Below are 10,796 nucleotides of genomic sequence, written 5' to 3' on the forward strand. Positions count from 1 at the left end.
GATCTTTTCCCGACCTACCTGTGGGGTGTTTGAAGACTATCAAAATCTTAATCTCCAGAAATAAATACCTTTTATCACGTGCCAGAATTTCCAATTAGCTCCGCACAGCATCTTTAACCATTTTACCAACTGCTTCTAGGACTGGAGTTCAAAGTAATGAGGCAGCGTTTAAAGATTGCAAACTTTCTGGCACATGCACAGCTCCACCATTTATATAATCTGTACCTTTCCATAGTTCCTTCCCAGCCATCTGCATCTCCCCATAGTGAACCTAATATTATAAATGATTCACTTATAGTCTCCTTACAATCTCCCTTGCTCAGATTCACACACATTCAATCATCAGCCAAGGTAAACCAGTGTTTGTGTTGCTTGTGTTTGTGTGTGCGTGTGTACGTGCACATGTGTGTGCGTGTGTGTGTGTGCACGTTCATGGGTGCATGTGTGTCGGTGCGCATGTGCTTGTGTGTCAGTGTGCATGTGTGTATGGGTGCGTGTCGGTGTATGTGTGTCCGTGTGCTGGTGTATGTGTGTATGGGTGTCTGTCTGTGTGTGCGTCCGTGTGCGGGTGTGGGTGTGCATGTGTGTATGGGTGTCTGTCTGTGTGTGTGTCTCTGTGGGTGAGAGTGTGTGTGTCTGTGTGTGTGTGTGGCTGTGCGTGTGTGTGTGTCTGTGCATGTGTGTGTCGGTGCGTGTGTATGTGCATGTCCACGTGTGTGTGTGTATGGATGTGTGTCTGTGTCTGTATGTCTCTGTATGCGAGTGTGTGTGCCTGTGCCCCATGTGTGTGTGCATGTGCGTGTCTATGTGTGTGCATGTGTGTGTCTGTACACACCTGTGTGTGAGTGTGCGTATGTGTGGGAAAGAGTCAGAAAGGAGAGGAAGGGAGGGAGAGTTTCGGTTTGGACTTGGTTGTGATGCCTGTGTCATGTAGTCACATTGCCTGGCTGTAAACATCACTGTCAGGCCCGACACATGATCAATGAGTGCTGATGTCAACCAATGCCTCTCACTACCTGTACAATCACACCACTGCATGGAGTAGGTGGTGAAGAGAGAAAAAAAGGGAAATAAATTGGAGGGACAGTCATTTGCACAAAGAATAAAAGATTAACAGGCAGCTGGGAACCTCAGCAAGAGTAATGTATTCAGATGATAATCTGCACAAGAACATTAATAACAGAGATGAAAAGGTTAAAGTATTAAATGCAGTAGATGCTAGCAGATAACCACTGATATTTTTGTGTTCCTGCCACTTAGTGGATATACCACAATCCTAAAAGTGTTTACTGGGCTGTGCAACACAGCAATGTCTACAGATTTAAGCTGATAGGATCCCAGACAACAGACTGCAAGTCTAAAGTAGTAATTACCAGGCTTTCTATTGAATGTCTGCAATTTGACAGGACAGACTATAAACTCCATACAGTTGTTTGGCAGAGGTCAACGTGAACAAAAACACTTCAATTATTGTCGGCAGAGTTACTCAGTGTTGTGTTCTTGGTTAGATTGTACATAAATGGTAATGGTCAAAAAAGGGAATTGCTCCAATTCTTGATTCTCGGCAATCAGTCATTTCAAAGCAGTATGGGGATTCATTTATTAAATTAATATTCGTCTAATTTTTGCCCATCTTCTACTGCAGAGTTCGGCTCATGGTCCCTCTATTTGTACTATTACACATTCTCCGTTTTATTTTAGGTTAGTTGATTATTGTCATGTGAAACAGGTACAGTGAGAAGCAATTATCTGCATGCTATCCACTCAAAGAAAAGACTATACATGATTACAATCAAGCCCTGTACAGTGGAGCAGATAACGTGCAGTACAGTACAGTACAGTGCAGTGCAGATAATGTACGGATACATTGTACAACATTGTTATATTAAGGGTTTATGGTGGATAAAGGGAGCAACATTTAGTGCAAGATGGTCCGATAAAGTGTGATTAAAAATCCAATGAGTTGGATGAGAGGTCAGGACTGCACTCAAGCTGTTCAGAGGACCGTTCAGTTGCCTGATAGCAGCTGAGAAATTGTCCCTAAATCAGTATAAAAACAGTTCATTCAGGTGCTCCGGTTTCCTCCCGCATGCCAAAGACGTGTGGGTTGTAGTTAAACATAGAAACATAGAAAATAGGCGCAGGAGGAGGCCATTCGGCCCTTCGAGCCAGCACCGCCATTCATTGTGATCATGGCTGATCATTCACTATCAGTAACCCGTGCCTGCCTTCTCCCCATATCCCTTGATTCCGCTAGCCCCGAGAGCTCTATCTAATCGGCTTCGGTATATTGTCCCTAGTGTGTCCCTAGTGGATACTGTGATATTGTGATCAGCCATGATCACAATGAATGGCAGTGCTGGCTCGAAGGGCCGAATGGCCTCCTCCTGCACCTATTTTCTCTATGAAAGTGGGATAACATCGAACGAATGTGAACCAGTATCTGTAAACCAGCATCTGCAGCTCCTGGTATCTGCATAAAACTAGTGTGATCGATGGCACACCGAAATGTCTGTTTCCATACAGTATCGTGCAATCAGTCAAATTCCTTTGTTCTGAGCACTCATGAGGGAAGGTATGAGCAATGCAGCAAGAAGCCGAGATAACGAGAAATAGTCATGAAATCATTATAAATTAGATAAAACTTCAAGACATGCTAAAACAGCTCAAATATTTAAGAGCACCTTGAGAGAGGTCACTGAACATTGAGAACAATAATGAACTGTGAGCGACAATATCAATCATCTTAAACAAGCCTTTCAAAACCCTGGACACACCCTTGCATGAGAATGAAGCTAATATAGTTCATGTATTTTTAAAAGGGCACATGTCCATGGAAAGTTCCAGAACCATTCATTTTAATTTCAATTCACTGACAAAACCAAGATGTTAACAGGATAAAGATAATGCAACTGCAATGTATCTGAACAATGATAAAATCAAATTTCTAGACAACGTGCCTTAACTAGAAACACAAAGTTGTGGAGTAACAACCAGGTCGGGCAACATCTCTGGAGAACATGGATAGGAGACATTTCAGATTGGGACCTTCTGAAGAAGGGTCCTGACCTGAAACGTCACCTATCCATGTTTTCAGTGATGGTGTATGATGTGTTGAATTACTCCAGCACTTTGTGTCTTTTTTTATAATTCAGTATCTGCAGTTCCTTGTGTCTGCCTTAACTTCTTTGCAGCCAAAAGACAAGCTCACAGATATAAATATATAAATTTAGATTTAAGGGAATGTAGATACAGTAATCTCTGAGACTTCCTTAAAGAGCTCCGAATGACGGCCTTTGGCCTATAACATCCTGAAGCCGCGGTCTCCGGTAGGAAAGTGCCGATTTGAGACCTCCAAGCCGCAGAGTGTGTTTGACCATCCCGACGTCAGAGTCTTGATCTTCCCAACGAGAGGGCAGTGAAGAATGCTGTGGTGGATGTTTGTGTTAAATTCTATTGTGTATTGAGTGTTCTTTTTAAGTGTATCGCTGCTGGCAAATTAATTTCACTGCACCTTCGGGTGCATGTGACGAATAAAATTGACTATGACTTTGAAATAGGAAACAATTGTTTAGTGGATGCTTTATATCACAATGGAGAAGAAGTAAATACTTTGTGGGAAGCTTCAAGGCTTGTGCAGAACAATTGTCAAATAAATTTAATTTACTGCTGAAATGCGTGCATACAAGGTGTAAAATATGGTGCATGTTCCAGATGTGAGAACTAAAGGTGAAAGTGTGAGAGAACTGGAAGTCTTGGTAGAATAGATGTGGAATTGGCAAGCCATTGGTTCCCATAGAAATGTTCATTTTAAGCACTGTGCAACTCAGAACCAATATGGTTGGCCGGCACGATGGCGTAGCAGAATAGCTATTGCCTTACAGCGCCAGAAACCCAGCGCTATCTTTATAGAGTTTGTACATTCTCCCCATGACCTGCGTGGATTTTCTCTGAGATCTTCGGTTTCCTCCCAAACTCTAAAGATGTACAAGTTTTCTAGGTTAATTGGCTTGGAGCAAATGTAAAAATAGTCCCAAGTATGTGTAGGATAGTGTTAATGTGCGGGGGATTGCTGGTCGGTGCGAACTCGGTGGGCCGAAGGGCTTGTTTCCGCGCTGTATCTCTAAACTATATTAAAATAACTATAGCTCCCAGCATTGTAGGGCATCCGTTCCATAGATAAAGTCAATATCTACAATGGGGTAGAGATGAATAAGACAGTACCCAAACTAAACTAAATATGAATCAGGGTGGCTTGCATTGGTGAGCAATTCCAGGTGAAATCTAACCAATCAAAATTGAACAAGGCTCTGCTGGTCTCAACCCATTTTAGCCTGTTTGACCTTTGATCAAGTGCATTAATGATATTACTGGTTGCCGTAAATGGGGTGTTCAAAGCTACTTATAATGGCTGTTGTGAAACAGTCGCAGGAGAGGCAACAACACAGCTTGCTACATTCCTGGTTTCCTCACAATGTACACCCTGCTGACACCAGGAGACTTGTCTGCACAGCCTCAGAGTCGACTGCAGATTGCAGACGGCACACACACACCACCCAAATTCTTTGGAATGTGCAGGAAATGTTTTTGTTCAGTCTTTAGTTCCCGTGAAATTCATTCAATCGGGCTATGGTGGTGCTGCTGGTGGTGCTGCTGGTGGTACTGTACTCCATTACGGGAGGCCACAGGATTGGCGGGGTAGATCCAGTGGGGAAGATTAGGGACATGGGCCCTTGCAATAACAGACCTCAATCATGCGGATTTTAATTTAGGGCTCCCATTGCACCCCCACCCCCCACACCCCCCCGCCCTCCACTTCCGCCAGATACCCAATGAACTGGCATCATGTGCCGTGTTTTTGGTTCTGGATGCAAAAAAGAGTAAACTGTCTGAATAAGGGTCATGACCCAAACCATCACCCAGTGAATGTGTTGTGTGCACCACGCCAAGTTCCTTCCCTCCTGGCGTTGGGTTGAACTTTACCCCCCTCATTCCGTTAGAACGGACAATCAACAGTAATAGACACACCATCCTCCCCCCCCCCCCCCCCCCCCCCCCCCCCCCCCCTCCACCCTCCCCCCCCCCCCCCCCCGTGGTCTGTTATTGCGAGGGTTTGCTGTATTAGTATTCTTTTATTATTATTATTGGGAAGTAAATATTGGGAAAAGAAAAGGGAAATGGAAAGGGGGGAAAGGGGGGAAAGGGAAAGGGAAAAGGGAAAAGGGAAATGGAAAGGGAAAGGGAAAGGGAAAGGGAAAGGGCAAAGGGAAAGGGAAAGGGAAAGGGAAAAAGGGAAAGGGAAAGGGCAAAGGGAAAGGGAAAGGGAAAGGGAAAGGGAGAAGTAAAAGCAATCAAGTTCACTTGTTCCATAACTTACATTCCACCAACTTCCCTACCATTACATCTACACTTCACGCTGCCTCGGCAAGGCCAACAGCCTAATGGAGGACAAGTCTCCCTCTTCTTCCCTCTCCCATCAGGCAAGAGGTACCGAAGTGTGAAAACGCACATCTCTAGTTTCAGGGACAGTTTCTTCCTGGCTGTTATCAGGCAACTGAACCATCCCTTCGCCAACTATAGAATGCCCCTGATTTACCATCTACCTCATTGGCGATCCTCAGGCTATCTTTAATCGGACTTTACTGGACTTTATCTTGCACTAAACGTTATTCCCTTTATTTTGTGTCTGTACACTGTGGACGACTTGATTGTAATCCTGTATAGTCTTTTCCCTGACTGGATGCACACAACAATAAACCTTTCATTGTACCTTGGTATATATGACAATAATAATCTAAACAAAACAAATGGGTGGCATGGTGGTGCAGCGGTAGAGTTGCTGCTGTACAGCGCTGGAGATCCGGGCGCGATCCTGACTACAGGTGTTGTCTGTACGGGGTTTGTACGTTCCCCCCGTGACCACGTGGGTTTTCTTTGAGATCCTCGGTTTCCTCCCACACTCCAAAGACGTACAGGTTTGTAGGTTAATTGGCTTGAAATAAGTGTAAATTGTCCCTAGTGTGTGTAGGATAGTGTTAATGTGTGGGGATCGCTGATCGGTGCGGACTTGGTGGGCCGAAGGCCATGTTTCCGTGCTGTATCTCTGAAACTAAAACAAACAAAAAAAATCTGCCAGCTCCAATGAGGTCCCATCACCATTCACATCTTTCTCTTTCCCACTGTTCTGCTCTCTGCAGGGATTACACCTATCTTTTAGAAAGACACAAAGTGCTGGAGTAACTCAGCGGGCCAGGCAGCATCTCGTAAAGTAATACAGTGTGGAAACAGGCCCTTCGGCATCTCTGGAGAAAAAGGACAAGGACGAAAAGGGAAAAAAGATAGCTATCCCCTCACCTGCTCCCTCACCTCATGAGAGGAATCGATCGTGGGGGACGCAGTGTCTCTTGCCCAGAGTAAGGAAATTGAGAACCAGAAGACAAAGGTTTAACGTGGGGGGGAAAGATTTACCAGGAACCTGAGGGGTAACTTTATCACGCAAAGAGTGGTGGGTGTATGGAATGAGCTGCCGGAGGAAGTAGTTGAGGCAGGGACTATTGCAACGAGAAACAATTAGACAGGTACATGGATAGGGTAGGTTTAGAGGGATATGGGCCAAATACAGGAAAGTGCAGATGGGACATGTTGGCCGGTGTGGACAAGTGGACCGAAGGGCCTGTTCCCACACTGTAAGACTCTGTGACTCTAAAATCTCCATCCATGGACCTAATCAGCCCTTCCAAGTGAGGCAAAGATTCGCCTGCACCTGGTTTACTGCAGTTAGTGCTCACAATATGGTTTCCTATGCCTTTTTCTGCAGATCATACAAAGGGGATTTTGAAATGTAACATTGCCCAACAAACGTACCTGGCAGATATCATATCATGCCTGTGTTGTTTTCTGTATCTGTGGCCCCACTCCCCTTATGGAATAGGATTGTCCCCTCCAGCCACTTGATGCTAGACTCTAGAAGCCCCCTCCTGTCTCCTATTCCTAAAGGAGGAGATGCTGAATTATCATTCATGTGTTAATTTGTGTTGGGTAGTTAGGTGTCAGAACATTAGAGGCGGAGTGAAGGAATGGCGTCGGAGAGGGGCCACAATTTAATTTGCAGCTAATTCACAGCAGATTCACAACTTAATCTCCGTTCTACATCTCTATACCCAAATGACATCTCATCAAAGCTTCCAGTACAGATCCAATCTCAGTGCAGTCTAGCTTCATTATCATAACAATCCTATTTTCAATTCTTTTCACCAAAACAAAATGCTGTATCTCATCTCCAGCAAGCTCCTTGCCCTTCAATCTAAAGGGCAAATAAAATGCTGTTCCACTGTTGTCATCCAGAACCAAGATCAACTCCGCCATCAAACTACAATAAGCAAGTGATGCGTGCATATGCACACGTGTGGAGGAAGCAGTGCAAGCAATTGTTGACTTGTTCATGAAGCATTTAACAGGATAAACTTTACAATACATTTATTGCAAAAGTTCTTTCACAACTGCACGGTGCCACAATGGTATTTTTCTGAGTTATCAATGTGTTTTTCTGAGCGCAGGAGGATGAGGGGTGATCTTACAGAGGTGTACAGTATAAGATAATGAGGGGTGATCTTACAGAGGGGTACATTATAAGATAATGAGGGGATTAGAGGGATAAGGAATCAAGAACCAGAAGACATAGGTTTAAGGTGAGTGGGGGGTGGGGGGCAGGGGGCAAGGAGGGGGGGGGGGGGGGGTAATGTGGGGGGGGGGGCGTTGAAGAAAGATTTAATAGGAACCTGAGGAGCACCCTTTTTGTACACAAAGGGCGGTGGGTGTATGGAACGAATTGTCGGAGGTAGTTGAGGCAGGTAGTTCAATGTTCATTTGGACACGTACATGGATAGGATAGGTTTAGAAGGGTGGGGCATGTTGGTCGATTTGGGAAAGTTGGGCCAAAGGGCCTGTTTTCAAGTCGTATCACTCGATGTATGAGAGAGCAACAATTTCAGTGGTTTCTGTTATCTTTTATCTTAATTCATGAAATTGTTCCATTGTCCGGGAATTTTCTTTTTTGCATCGGACCATTTGAATCATCTCCTGCCAGATCTCATGATACTTTCCCCTCGATCACATTAAGAATTACTTATCTATTTTAGTGAATTTGTAAGTCTTCTCCCTCCCCCTCTCCCTCAACCTCTCCCTCTCCCTCACCCTCTCCCTCAACCTCTCCCTCTCCCTCTCCCTCTCCCCTCTCCCTCACACCCTCTCCCTCTCCCTCTCCCTCTCCCTCTCTCTCTCTCTCCTTCTCACACTTCCTCTTCCTCTTTGTATCACTTTCCCGCTTCCTCTCACTCTCTTTCCTGGATCCCTCTCCTTCACCATTACCTTCTCTCTCTCCCTCCTCCTCCCCCTCCTCCTCCCCTTCGCTCTCCCCTTCTCTCCCCTCTTCCTCCCCCTTTCCTTCACTCTCCCTCTCCTTCTCCTCACAGTTCATAAATAAAGGATAAAATGTACAACATTTAGTGCAAGATAAACCATATAACCATATAACAATTACAGCACGGAAACAGGCCATCTCGACCCTTCTAGTCCGTGCCGAACACATATTCTCCCCTAGTCCCATATACCTGCGCTCAGACCATAACCTTACATTCCCTTCCCGTCCATATAACTATCCAATTCATTTTTAAATGATAAAAACGAACCTGCCTCCACCACCTTCCCTGGAAGCTCATTCCACACAGCTACCACTCTCTGAGTAAAGAAGTTCCCCCCATGTTACCCCTAAACTTAAGTCCCTTAATTCTCAAGTCATGTTGCCTTGTTTGAATCTTCCCTACTCTCGGTGGGAAAAGCTTTTCCACGTCAACTCTGTCTATCCCTCTCATCATTTAAAAAACCTCTATCAAGTCCCCCCTTAACCTTCTGCGCTCCAAAGAATAAAGCCCTAACTTGTTCAACCTTTCTCTGTAAATTAGTTGCTGAAACCCAGGCAACATTCTAGTAAATCTCCTCTGTACTCTCTCTATTTTGTTGACATCCTTCCTATAATTAGGCGACCAAAATTGTACACCATACTCCAGAATTGGCCTCACCAATGCCTCGTACAATTTTAACATTACATCCCAACTTCTATACTCAATGCTCTGATTTATAAAGGCCAGCACACCAAAAGCTTTCTTTACCACCCTATCTACATGAGATTCCACTTTCAGAGAACTGTGCACAGTTATTCCCAGATCCCTCTGTTCACCTACATTCTTCAATTCCCTACCATTTACCATGTACGTCCTATTTTGATTTGTCCCGCCAAGATGTAGCACCTCACACTTATCAGCATTAAACTCCATCTGCCATCTTTCAGCCCACTCTTCCAACTGGCATAAATCTCTCTGTAGACTTTGAAACTCTACTTCATTACCCGCAACCCCACCTATCTTAGTATCATCTGCATACTTACTAATCCAATTTACCACACCATCATCCAAATCATTGATGTACATGACAAACAACAGTGGACCCAACACAGATCCCTGTGGCACCACACTCGTCACTAGCCTCCAACCTGAAAAACAACCATCCACCATTACTCTCTGGCATCTCCCATTCAGCCACTGTTGAATCCATCTTGCTACTCCACCATTAATACCCAACCATTGAACCTTCTTAACCAACCTTCCATGAGTAACCTTGTCAAAGGCCTTACTGAAGTCCATATACACAACATCCACTGCTTTACCCTCATCAATTTCCCGAGTATCATCTTCAAAAAATTCAAGAAGATTAGTCAAACATGACCTTCCAGGCACAAATCCATGTTGACTGTTCCTAATCAGACCCTGTTTATCCAGATGCTTATATATATTATCTCTAAGTATTCTTTCCATTAATTTGCCCACCACTGACGTCAAACTAACAGGTCTATAATTGCTAGGTTTACTCTTAGACCTCTTTTTAAACAATGGAACAACATGCGCAGTACGCCAATCCCCCGGCACTATTCCCGTTTCTAATGACACTTGAAATATTTCTGCCATAGCCCCTGCTATTTCTACACTAACTTCCCTCAATGTCCTAGGGAATATCCTGTCCGGACCTGGAGACTTATCCACTTTTATATTTCTCAAAAGTGTCAGTACTTCCTCTTCTTTGAATCTCATAGATTCCATAGCTACTCTACTCGTTTCCCTTACCTCACATAATTCAATATCCTTCTCCTTGGTGAATACCGAAGAAAAGAAACTGTTCAATATCTCCCCCATCTCTTTTGGCTCTGCAGATAGTTGTCCATTCTGACTCTCTAATGAACCAATTTTATCCCTCGTTATCCTTTTGCTATTAATATAGCGGTAGAAACCCTTCGGATTTACTTTTACCTTACTTGCCAAAGCAACCTCATATCTTCTTTTAGCTTTTCTAATTTCTTTCTTAAGATTCTTTTTACATTCTTTATACTCCTCAAGCACCTCATTTACTCCATTCTGCCTATAATTATTGTAGATCTCCCTCTTTTTCCGAACCAAGTGTCCAATTTCCCTTGAAAACCATGGCTCTTTACAATTTTTACGATTTCCTTTCAACCGAACAGGGACATAAAGATTCTGTACTCTTAAAATTTCCCCTTTAAATGTACTCCATTTCTCTTCCACATCTTTCCCATAAAGCAAACTGTCCCAATTTTCTCCTTTTAAATCCTTTCGCTTCTCCTCAAAGTTAGCCTTTCTCCAATCAAAAATCTCAACCCTAGGTCCAGTTCTGTCTTATAAGTCTTATAATGTCCGATTAAAGATAGTTCAAAGATCTCAAATTGTGTA

The sequence above is a fragment of the Leucoraja erinacea genome, chromosome 1, assembly GCF_028641065.1.
Source record: "Leucoraja erinacea ecotype New England chromosome 1, Leri_hhj_1, whole genome shotgun sequence".
Taxonomy (NCBI): Eukaryota; Metazoa; Chordata; class Chondrichthyes; order Rajiformes; family Rajidae; genus Leucoraja; species Leucoraja erinaceus.